The sequence below is a fragment of the Colias eurytheme genome, chromosome 24 (genome assembly GCF_061535395.1).
Source record: "Colias eurytheme isolate Ceu_HAF_F1 chromosome 24, ilColEury1 Martin Lab GWU primary, whole genome shotgun sequence".
Taxonomy (NCBI): Eukaryota; Metazoa; Arthropoda; class Insecta; order Lepidoptera; family Pieridae; genus Colias; species Colias eurytheme.
In genome coordinates, this window is record NC_143003.1 from 4144435 (window position 1) to 4158149 (window position 13715).

Below are 13715 nucleotides of genomic sequence, written 5' to 3' on the forward strand. Positions count from 1 at the left end.
TGAATGCGTGATAGCAGTATATTATTATTAGTCTGTGGTGATAGGTTTTTAATTTTAATAGCAAGTACTTGATAGATAACAACATTCATTGATATTAAGTATGTGTAAATACGATATAATTTCGTCATCATAACCACTTAAAATTATACTTCTAAGTACAATGTAAGTACATAACTCTTAAATTATTAATCATCTAACTGAGCGAAGAAACTATATATAGTGGCTCTTAATATAAGATTAAACACCTCTACCGGTCACAGATTCTTTTGATTTCCCTTTCCCTTTACATAATATAATGATAAACATCAAAACATTTTATTTGTTCATTCATTAAATTATCATCTACTGAAAACGGTAGTTAATAACTGGCATATGGGACTTTTAATTGGACGTGACCTTACTTGATTCATTTACCTGAATCAATCATAATATAAACCGAACACACTCAAAAACATTCACACCATATATTCACACTCTCTCCAACTGGGTAAGTTCACTTCTGCTAATTTTTTATTTTTTTATTTATTTTCAAATTGTACCTAGTTAAGTAACTAATTAACCCTTAACTAGAGTCGTGAACAATTGTTACGTGTGTATAGTCGTGGGTCCATTAGACCCATGTATTTTTAAATGGTCATTATTACTTATTTATGCATTTATTTATGTAAATTTAAATAAAATATGATATTTTAGTTTATGAAGAATATATATTATAAAAATCAACAATTAGAACTTTTATTTACTTAACATAATTTCACTTATAAAATCAGTCGTTGTTTTCTTATACAACAAAAAGGCGTCTTACAAAAATTAAAAATCTCAACGAAATTTTTATTTTTTTTAAATCAATTTTTTTTATCTAACTAAAAAAAGTATGTTGCTTCCTAGAAAAAACAAAAACAAACTAAAAACTCTTATATATAAAAAAATAGCAATCCCTAATTACGTGCAAGATTTACAAATTATATTTGCTCAAGTCATGCATATGGGCTCCCTGCATTTAGTGCATAAATGTACAGTTTTTGCTCTTTTGCCAGGCAAACAGAATGAACATCGCTTCCTTTTATTTCAATCTAACAACAAAATCTACATCATCATCGGAAAACTCATTATCTGATTTAGTTTCTGCAATACGGGTAGGTGTTGAGTTTTCATCGGAGTCTTCATCATTTCTAAACAATTCTTCATTTAACCATTGTTCTAACATCTCTTCGTTATCAACACATATACTTCTGGGATTCTACATAGCGATAAACTAAATAAAAATACAATAATAAATTTAATAACGAAAATAAAAAAGATACGTATCTATAGTCGTGGGTCCAGTGGACCCCTGTAAAGGTCAGTACCTACCTAAGGAGTACCGAGCCGAACACGTCTGTCTCACAGGATACGCTCCGGCGTACTATAGGAAGGTACTGAGCAGTGGGAGGTTCTGCGGTAAGTGCCGTGGAGTAAACGAGACTTTAAAAACTCAACCTGGGTCCATTGGACCCACGACTCTAGTTAAGGGTTAATATAGTTATGCACTTTGTTTTGTAAGTTACGAAGGCATGTTGGTTTGTTGATTGTTCATAGTCAATGATAATAGTATTAGGTACTATTAGGTAAGTAGGTACCTACTATTTTCTTTTAAATCCTGCTTTTGTAATATTGCAGATAATCGGGTCAGCGATAGTACCATACCAACGAGAATGTTGGTCACACCGCACACGATGGCAACAGTTTGCTATATATGTTACAGGCAAACTGATAATTTCGCTGATTACAAACGAACCGAGCATTTACTCTTTCAGAACGTCTATATCAAAGAGTATAGTAACTATACAAGTCTATATGGAGCCTGTTGCGATCTGACGGAGCACCGTTTCGCGTGCTGTTCATGAAATGAACCTAAACAAAATGTATATGTTCCCAAACTTACAAAATGCCTAGTGTTTGTAAAAATGTAAACTATACTCTGTCCATTATATTATTTGCTTTTTGACAGCTTCACGCCTATGTATAATTGTATTGTCTATGTTAAAATGTCATACAAATAATTATCGTACTTCATGGACAGGTCCCGCCCACTTAGTGATGCCTACACAGAATTATTCAATGATGGGTCGATAGATTAAAATAATCGATAGAAATACTCTGTAAAATATATCCGATACAGAAAAACTCTTCTATTATCTATTATGTTATATAATTTAAACGTAAAGACAACCAAATTGTAAGATAGAAACCAATAAATAATAAAATATTAGTTTAGTTTAGTTTTAACATACAATGCATAGATATGTGGTCTTATTATTACATTTCTTATTAGTACGTTTACGTTGTAATTATTATTTACGTACCTGATTCGATTTATGATAATATTTTGAATTTATAATTGAAATGGTATCACAATCGATAATCTTTTGAACATCACTTCTGGTATCACCCGTCGAGCTGTCAAAAAGCAATTCTTATAGTGGACAGACTATAATGATACCACAGACATGTATCAAGATAGACTAAGCGAGTGTATGTACTTCCCGTGTCCAAACTAAGTTTATGAACCTTACTTGACGCTGGCCTACACTCAGTCCGCGCTTGCAGTTCGCCAAGGAAAGACGTGAAGCTGAATAAAGTAAAATGCCGAATTGCGCCGTTATAAACTGTAGAAACTCCACAGCTGTGAGTGGCCGAGTTATCGGAGATGTTTCCTTCCACCGGTAAGTAATTTTCTAATCAGAATATGCACTATTTATTTTAAAATCAAATAAAGAATATCTGTGGAAAACGATCGTGACAAACATGGATACCAAACCATACGGAATACATTGCGGCTTTTACTTGGCACGGTAAAGATCGCGTCGTATGATAACAAGCAATGAATAGCGTCTTCTCATTTTTCTGTTCTCATTTTTCTGTCCAATTTTGTGGTTAGTGATGTTCATTTGATGCAACAGTTCTCGATTCTAATCGATTTTATAATCGAATAGAAAAATGATAATATGAAGTAGCAATTTTTCAGAAAAAAAGGCATCTTAGATTTTTTTTGTCATTTAATAGGACTTGACCTAGAACTTTTAAGTATTTTAATACAAAGGTACTAAAAATAAATATTATGACATGGACGCCATTAGTTAAAGTGTCATCTTGGGAGTTTTTTAAGAAAACTCCTTATTGCTTAGACTATGTCTGTTTTTTCAGTTTTCCAAGTAACTCGAACATAAAAGAAAAATGGATCGATGCAACGGGACATAAAGATTAATTGATTGACAGTTTCATTACTTTCTTTCGATGGCCTCTCTAGTACGTAGTACATGGTAACACAATGGGCATATGTAAGAAAAAGCTAAAACACATTAGTTTACTTGTTAGAATATTAAAAGGTTTAAAACTTTATTTTATCATTCCTCTGTCTATGGTAATTATCATTTTTCTGTCTTGAATCGATTTAGTAATCGATTACGATTCATTTATTTGACTACCTAGACATAGATCTAGTTTGATCTGATTTCTTTCGATTTACTTCGATGGGATAGGACGATACTAGAATCGCCGCGCGAGTGGCGTCCTAATCGATTAAGAAGGCGTATAAAGCCAGATAATTCTACGATTAAGCCCCGCACATTACGCGCCATGCCGCGCGCCCTCACAATACCCTCATACACCCGGCTCATCCAACGTACGTAAAGTTCATCGCACGCTAAATTATACACAATATTCTTCGCTCGTTCAACGCGTATTTTCGGTAGTTAGTAGGTATGTTGTCTAAAATAATTGTATAAAACAGTGAAGTTGAAATCATCACAAATTATGTAATATGTCTTTTTATTATTATTTGTTTATAATTATTAATGATAATCTATACATATTATAAAACAATAAAAAAAGTAAAAACTGTCTGTATGTAATATATAAAAAAAAAAACAATATTAGGGAAACAGTATAGAGCACGAATCCGTAAAAAAAGTCTGTCGAAATAGCGAGTATAGATACTATTTTTAAATAAACATACGCAGTCGACGACACACATTCCTCCAGAACTTTATTTTGATTAATTTGGTTATAGTCCATTGAATGAGTCCCTCCAAGGGGGGTCTAGAGTGCGTGAGTTAGTAACGTAAGATGTTTCTTCGGAAACATGTCAAGAGTCCCTAGGTAATAAACATACTAAAACCCCGGGCCACTAGGAGGAGCCCCGGAGTGGGGGGAGGGGGGAAATGGGTCCATTTTTTTCATTTTTCGCTTAAATCTCAAAAACGGTACATGTTAGAGAAAAACTTTCAAGGAAAAATTGAAAGGCCATAAAATTATCTACAAGTTGTACCTGAATCATTTTTTCCTATATCCTACCGTTTCTGAGTTATACGCAGTAAAACATGATTTTGGCTCAAACAATTTCAACATCAATCGATCAAAAAATATTTCTTTCTTCCAAAAAACTCAAATGTGCAACTTGTGACCAGTACTGATAGATTGCTCTTAATTAGGTCTATAATTGGTAAAATAAACACATTCCTCCATGGAAGCCTTTAGGAGGAATCGATTGTCAAAATATTATATTAGGGCAGTTTGAGTTACTGAACTTGATCTTTTTATTTTTTTCTTCCAAAAAACTCAAAAGTGCAACTTGTGACCGGTACAGATAGATTGCTCATAATTAGGTCTATCATTGCTAAAAATACCAGATTACACCACGGAGGCGTTTACGGGGAATTGAATTTTATCAGGGTAGTTACGATACATGAACTTTTTATTTTTTTTCTTCCAAAAAGCTCAAAAGTGCAACTTGTGACTGGTACAGATAGATTGCTCATAATTAGGTCTATCATTGATAAAAATACCAGATTCCACCATGGAGGCGTTTACGGGGAATTGAATTTTATTAGGGTAGTTAGTTAAAAAGTTCATGTATCGTAACTACCCTAATAAAATTCAATACCTCCTAAAGGCCTCCATGGTGGAATCTGGTATTTTTATCAATGATAGACCCAATTATGAGCAATCTATCTGTACCGGTCACAAGTTGCACTTATGAGTTTTTTGGAAGAAAAAAATAAAAAGATCAAGTTCAGTAACTCAAACTACCATAATATAATATTTTGACAATCGATTCCTCCTAAAGGCTTCCATGGAGGAATGTGTTTATTTTACCAATTATAGACCTAATTAAGAGCAATCTATCAGTACCGGTCACAAGTAGCACTTTTGAGTTTTTTGGAAGAAAGAAATATTTTTTGATCGATTGATGTGGAAATTGTTTGAGCCAAAATCATGTTTTACTGCGTATAACTCAGAAACGGTAGGATATAGGAAAAAATGATTCAGGTACAACTTGTAGATAATTTTATGGCCTTTCAACTTTTCCTTGAAAGTTTTTCTCTAACATGTACCGTTTTTGAGATTTAAGCGAAAAATGAAAAAATGGACCCATTTTCCCCCTCCCCCCACTCCGGGGCTCCTCCTAGTGGCCCGGGGTTTTAGTATGTTTATTACCTAGGGACTCTTGACATGTTTCCGAAGAAACATCTTACGTTACTAACTCACGCACTCTAGAACTTTTTATTCAATGGACTATTAGATTGTACGACATTTTTCGACTCAGCAATTATTCTAAAAATAAAAATAAAAATTATCCTTTATAAAATATTACAAAGTTCTTCGAAATTTACGTATTATTTTATCGACAGCTGGTAACTTTAGCAGGTACCTTTCTGGAGTATTTTTTTCTGCGTGGCAATAGTCAGTAGACACAGGTTGAGAGTGAGGGTCCACATTTTCCAAATTTAAAATTGTTCTGTGAAATTAGTAAATTACTTTCAAACAGGGTCAATTTGATTGATTGCATTTGCAAGGCGACCGTAGGAATTAGGTACCTACATAACTAAGTATAAAAAGTGTCTTTGTAAATTGTAGGCAAGGCAGTGTGTTGCACTATGAATGTAGGTATCTATAAATATCGTCGCATGAATACTCAACTCGCGGAAACGAATTTACAGAATTTACACAAATAATAATATCCAAACTCGCCTGGATAAACTTTCTCAAATGAATCTATAGTTTAGGTGGTCTGTTGCGGTTCTGCATCAGGTGTTTCAGTTTTCAAAATAAATTATTATTTTATATTTCCCGGATAATATAATAGTACCTACACAACAAAATAACTTTCATTCAAATCCGTCCAGTAGTTCCGGAGATTAGCGTGTACAAACAAACAGACAAACACAGACAGTTTTTTTTATTTACGGGATAAAACTCATCCTATGACCTTTCTCAGGTCTCAAGCTATATCTGCACCAAAATTAGAGCCCAGACATACCTACATACAGACACACATACAAAAATTCTAAAAACTATATTTATGTATAGATATGTACTACATATTACTATGTAATACAGATTATGAATATATTATATATATACATATACATATGTATATTATAAAAAAAATACCTATTCAATGTAAGTACAATTTTGACTTTCGTACGAATTTGTTATACCTATGTATAGATGTTATGTATGATTATCTAATACAGATTGTAAATATAATATATATGTACTATTCACAACCGGTTTACATATTATTGATATTATTATTTACTGGAGCGAACATAGGATCTGCCTATAGTAATAATAATAATATAAATCTTTCTTGACTTGATTGATTGCACCGCGACTGTAAGAATTAGGTACCACTATGAATTTTATTTACCTAACTAAACTTTCTCAAATAGGTAAATCAAGACTTATCTTTTTATATTATAATTATTATTTATTAATATTATAACAATACTATTATATTATACATTATATACATTATTACCTTCGACATTTAGTTATCTTTTCAATTTGAATCTTCTTTAGTTCTCGTTTCTTAAGTCTTTTCATTTTGTTGTTTACCATTTTCAACAAATCAATATTCGGCGTAATTATAAAACACGGCGCAGCAATTTTAGCGTGGTCTACTCGTCTCAACGGAGCGATAGCGTCTGATGTATGAAATAGAATTATGTTTTTAGCTCCCGGAACGTGCGATGGAAGATGATTTCTTGCGTAATTAAAAATATAGTAAGCGCCAAAAGTGTTTTATCGTGATTAAACCAAAACTAAAAGTAATTACACAAAATGCTCTGACAAATATATTGCAAATGTTTTAATATAATTGTTTATGAAAAAAAAATCATAATAAGTATTACCATGTCCAGTAAAAAACGTAAAAGTGTGAAATTTAGAGGTAACTTCGTGAATTTTTTCTATCGAGTCAATTTCAATATTTTATGTTTTTGATCTGACAATATAATCGAAAATATCATCAAGTTTTACATATATTTTATTTTTTATATTTGGTCTTGAATATTACACGTATCAACTAAAAGTTGATTGGTGATTTGACTTTATACGCGCCCTTAAGCGTAAAATGAAATTACCATCACTAAAAAGCGCTCGTGACGTCATAACGCGTCAAGGTCAGTACAAAAAATATGACACGCTTGGTTTTCATACAGATCGCGGTACTTGCGTAGTCTATCTATGTCTGTGAATGATACCGTTTGTAAATGGCGAAATTATACAATTTGCCTCCGACATATACACGACATAATATCATATCGAGGGGGGCACAAGGTCCCCTTCCAATTAAATGTTGACGTGAAATGTCTGTCTAATACATATAAACGATGATCAGAAATAGCTGAAACTAATCATAGGACTTTGATGACCCTTATGTCTAGATTTCCCGTGATTTATATGTCGTGCGAAAGGAATTGTATTGCCTGAGAAGTATTATGATTTATGGAGAAACTTGTTCATTCACACTTGGTAAATAAGATAGGTAATCAAGAATTTTTACGGGGTTACAATACATGGTACATGTGTATGGATGCTACTTGTGTTGTTGGGTACAAACAGTAAGTGGCCGTACACGGGCTGCTCGAGCAGTTAACGGCTGAGCGACGTACAAGGACTGCTCGAGCTGTCGCTACAAACCAAGCAGTTGACGGCTTGAAGTAGGTAGTCGCGACGGCTCGAGAAGTCCGCGTACGGCAGTGAATGAATGACCATAGTTCAACGCGCGGTCGCAGCTTCAAGCCGTCCGCGTCGGTCTCAACTGCTTGAAGCGGTCCGTGTACTGCCGCCTTAAATGGTACCCACATATGGGTGGTTACAATAAATGGTACACGATTATGGGTACTTGTCTGTCATATGATATAATTGGCAGGCAGGGGCTGCGCAAACTGTGTCAAGTTCAATACTGAGATGGGTCGAAGACCTTCATACATGTGTGAATTCGTAATACACACTTCTACAGTGATAATTTAATCGAATTGGTAACGGAAATGAGTTTTGGAACACTTTAATGTTTATTAAATGCATTGATGGAATGTTTTTATCTTTCTGTAGTTATATATTGTTGTATTGTATTGTATCAGCCTGTCGTGTCCCAATGCTGAGCAAAGGCCTCTCCAAGTCGCTTCCACGAATCGTGGTCTTGTCCTAATAAAAACCAGTCATTTTTAAATTGGTGAAGTTCATCTCGCCATCTCTTCTTCGGCCTTCCGCGACGTCTTCTATCTGTTCCTGGGCTCCATATATTATATTATTATTATATTATATTCTCTTATCTTGGCCCTTTATTAGTTATATAAGTAAAATAATTTTGTAAATAAGCACTTATGAAAGGTAAGGTATACCGTAGGTATATTACAATGTGCTATGGCCTATGCTGTTAAGTAGCGTATTACAGAATGTTTGAGTATAAGAAACCGGAAGTTGCAAAATATGTTTACTGTCAAAGGTTATACTTAACAATACAGTCAGATCTATTACATACTAGCGGTCCGCCCCGGCTTCACCCGTGGTACATATTTACGTTTTCTCTACATAAGAACCATCCTCGTACTTCAAGGAATATAATAAAAAAAGGAATTATCGAAATCGGTCCACCCGTTCACGCGTGATGCCGTGACCAAGGAAAACGGGTTTCATTTTAATATATATATACAAATATGTATATAGATTATCAAAGTAATCAGCCACCCGGGCTGCTATATACTGGCCGGTTAGTTTTGACAATAAATATCGTTAGATTTTTAAATTAAATATCACGTAGAATATCGTTGAATATCATCAAGAGTATCCGTGTTTGTTTACTTGTTTCAACGTAGTAATTAGTAAATACATTTTTCTCATTATGTTGCTTAATCGAAGTGTTTTTCTTTGAAAAATGTACTTTACCTACTTATGATGATTGTATAAAAAATGCAATTTACATGGACTTTATTTTGTTTTCTTTCTTAAAAATTTCATGTTTACTTGAGTAATATAAATTTAGTATTATATCTGTGTGATTAATTTTAAAAAGACTTTTCACGTGACACGTTTCCAGGAGGAAATTTTCACTGATTTCGTCCGAGTAAGTATAGGAACTGGTTTATAATTGGAACAGAAGTTAAGTATGGTCGCAGATAATATTTTATATTAGAAATTATAATAGTATGGTTTATTTGAAATTAAGAATTATGGAGGAGCTGGCCAATTATTGCATATACATATATGGAAACAACAGCTGTTCATTATTATTTCATACCCACGTATGATTTTCTTGCATAAACGAGTTGTAACTAAAGACAGGTCATTTACCTCTTGCAACACAACTGGTACACAACTGTGCATACAAATAATAAATATTATTATAATAAATACGTGTAATTTATCTTTGGAAGTCTGGCAAAGGTATCATCTCGCTTTCGAAACTTGGTTACGTATTTTCCACCCACTCTGTAGACAGCTAAGATTTACAAGTTTATTAAAAATTCAACCTCGTATTTGACCTCAACATCATTCGTTTTGGTTATGATAATCGAAAACCGAAAAATAGGTGTTTGTAAATAAAAACAAAATACTTCTATTTGAATTCCCAAAATCTATGTACATCCATCCTCACAAACTTTTGCATCACTACATACCTAGTATAAATCAAAGTCGCTTTCTCTGTCTCTTATGTCTCTATGTAGGTATGCTTAAATCTTTAAAACTACGCAACGGATTTTGATGCGGTTTTTTTTAAAAGATAGAGTGATTCAAGAGGAAGGTTTTAGTATATAATTTATTATGTTTTAGACAAAGCGGGCGAAGCCGCAGGCGGAAAGCTAGTTTATAATATTAGTAGGATATATAAGCCAAATGAAGAGTAAATTGGTGCAGTAGCCAGTAGGTGTAACGACTCGGGATGAAGCTACATAGTTTCTTCATAAAATTATGCAATACATATTATATTATAGAATTATATTTGTGACAGAACAAGTGAAAGTTTAAAGTGCGGCTTATCGAAGGCTTATTCGTATGAACAGGTTTTATTATATTGTTCATAACAAAAACATCTGTACCTACTAACATAATATTACCCGTTGAAATCTAAAGTTTGTTTAAAACGAGCTAATCTCTGGAATTTCTGATTTTCATAGAAAATTATTTTAGTATGGGATATGTGTAGTCTTCCTTCTGGGAGCATAACATAACGGTCAGCTAGTAATAGGCAGGGTACAGACTATCGTCAATGGCTATTTAACTTACTATTGATTTCTTAAAATACAATATTTATATTTTATGTAGGTATTCTCCGTATATAGTAATGCAAAAATAACTGATGCAAATATTACAAAACATCAAACAAGATACAATCTTTATTGTACATGTAATAAGCACATATTGTGTACTTAACATCATAATTACTGTAATTTAATACCCATTTATCCTACCAATTTCTATATTCACAGCATTGAAGTTGTACTTTATGACATTTTTGGGATCAATTATGATGAGAGTTTATTAAAACTCGAGTTAAACATACAATATTGCAGCGCGCTTGTAGCATTCTTCATTATACATGATTATACTTAGATAATAAAATAATAATGTTTTAACTTAGATGTTTTAAAAACTTAAAAAAACTGTCTATTAAATTATTTAACACCATTTTTTCGACCAATTTATCACCAACTAGGTTTCCGCCCGCGGCTTCGCCCGCGCAAACAAAGAAAAATCCACATAGTTCCCGTTCCCGTGGGATTTCCGGGATTGCGTCATTTTCCCGGGATAAAAAGTAGCATGTCCTTTCTCGGGTATCAAAATATCTCCATACCAAATTTCATGAAAATTGGTTCAGTAGTTTAGGCGTGATTGAGTAACAGACAGACAGACAGAGTAACTTTCGCATTTATAATATTAGTATGGATTGATGATTGACTTGAGTACCTATCAGTGTTGAACTTCCCACTAGGATGTTAATTTTTTCTTTAAAAAATATTTATTTACATTTTATACTCATAGACATATGCAAAGACTGAAAATAAACTTTATCTACATCTTACTAATCTAAAAGTATATTTGAATATTAAGTTTTTTGTTGCATTCGCTAGTTATAAACGAGGTATTGAGAGGTTACTGGTTAGGTATGCTATAAAATACCAGATTGTGGTGTCTCATGACGCCTTCAGCTTTGGTAAAATAATTGGGTACCTAAACAATCTATGAAGCAAACAATTATTTTCTAAATACTTTTCAGAATCTTAATTAATCTACATTATTTCCTAGTAATTAAATAAAAAAAATGTTTCCTCGATTGTCGCAATTAAAAAGTCTGCTATCGCAATTGGAATTAAAAAAAATCAACAACAAAGCTGACGAATTCTTTATCACTGTTTACACAACAATGGATTGTGTTGATATTGAACGAAATTCTCGTTTATTTCAGGCATGAAATAAATTTAATATATACAGTATGTAATATGTATTCTAAAAATAAACCGCAATGCATTATTTTAACCGACAAATACGTTTTTTTAAGATAAGTACCTAATTTAAAAATTAAGCTTCTTATCCTATGCTTCTATAAAAAATGGACTTTTGTAAATGTTGCAAAAGGAATATAAAAATCTAAAAGGGAGAATATGTAAGCATTAGAATATAAAATAATGTCCTCCAAGTTTTAAATAACAAATCTTATAACAATATTCATTAGTTAAACCTACGTAGGTTCGTTAGGACGACCTCAATATATTTAATCGTAACCACAAGATATGTTTGACCCAGGTAACTTAATGACTTTAGACTGTGCGTCAACGAAACCAAAAATGAATCTTATTTCGTAAGTATGCTTGTCTGCGCTGCTCTATGAGTAGAGAATTAATAATTAATTAATGATTTAATAATCGATGAGTGGGAACCTAAATAGTTACTAATGGAAATTCTCATTATATTGGTGTCATCAATTACCTACATATAAATGATAGACATTAGAAAATAGGATGTTTTTCTAGCTAGCTTTTCTATTTGGGCAGCGTCTGCGCAGAAACCGGTAATTATTCTATGTTTTGACTTTTGATCTAAGTCACGATCTTTTGTATGCAAATTAATCCTAATCGGTTATACACTCGACACACATGTGTATCCCAATGCACGCAAACCAGAAATTTCCCAAATGTACCTTGTATGTAATATTAACGTTTTGGAAAATTTTAGAATAATCTTTCAAGATATCTTTTTTTTTATACATTAAATAGAAATTATCAAGAGTTAATAGTCAACATTATACATATAAAAATAAATCGCACAATGTGTTGGTAAGCGCATAACTCGAGAACGGCTGAACCGATTTCGTTTCGTTTCATTTTTTGTAATATTCCCTGAAGTACGAGGATGGGTCTTATCGAGAGAAAACGTAAACATGGTACCACGGGCGAAGCCGGGCAGCTAGTAGTCAACATATAGAAAAGTATGGGAGAGATCAACTCGACTGATTATTATCAAACCTAGATACAGCGTGCGAACTGGGATGTACCGATTTATTTGACCTAATCTGTAGTGTCTGTTATTTATTTAACTATAATAAGTAAATGTATAAAGTACCTTTTGTAATATATTTAAGTGATAATTATAAGAGTCGTTAAATGAGCATTGAGCTCTATTTTCTCAGTATTAAAATATCGGCTAATTATAACTGTAATTAAACTAAATTAGTACCTTTCTGGTTTACTTTTGAATGTAGAGTTATCGTAAAATTTAACAACTCTAGTAATTATTTTCTGCCTTGTTTGAAAATATATTATTTTCAAAACACTGCCTCCGTCTATTGCAGTAGCCTATAATGCTGGATTGTATATTAAGTGCAAAACGGTACTTATAGATAGAGGTATAACCGTAATATTTCTCGGCAAGTACCTAACTCTTGTTTCTACAGAATAAAACGTTATGGTGCATTTTCCATCCGTCCAATAACAACAATCAACGAAAACACAATCAAATTTTGGAAAATATTTCTGTAACTTTCTTCTTTCGTTTAACCTTCGTTAGTTACACTTAATTTAGATTACTGATTACAACATAATAAACAAACAAGATTACCTGTATGTTTGTCTATACCGTCACAATACAGTCACAATCACAGAACCATTGTCACGTCGCGAACGATTCGCGTAACATTCACAAGCGTCAATGATAGCGTACAGCTTGCAACTGAATTGTGTTACCTTTTGAGCTGAGCCATTCAGGTGATAAAACATTTTAATTAAAGCAGCGCGGACCTTTTGCCTGCTTATACGATTCCAACAGAGGTTTAGTAATTGTCTCCTGTTTTGTCTACTTTTATGTTCCTCTTCCTACACTGGATTCCGATTTTGCAATGCACAGATTTTACCTCAAATTCTTTACTATGGAATAGGAAATTTGCATATTAA

General features: G+C 32.8%; 1 protein-coding gene across 1 annotated transcript in view; it reads right to left on the reverse strand.

Annotated features, from left to right (window-relative positions):
* Positions 1–13496, reverse strand: part of anne (polyamine-transporting ATPase anne boleyn) — a 47423-nt gene extending 33927 nt beyond the window's left edge. Inside the window, exon 1 of the mRNA XM_090115828.1 lies at positions 13384–13496. The gene's annotated coding sequence lies outside the window, so the exon portion shown is untranslated. The remainder of the gene's footprint in view (positions 1–13383) is intronic.
* Positions 13497–13715: the final 219 nt, after the last annotated feature.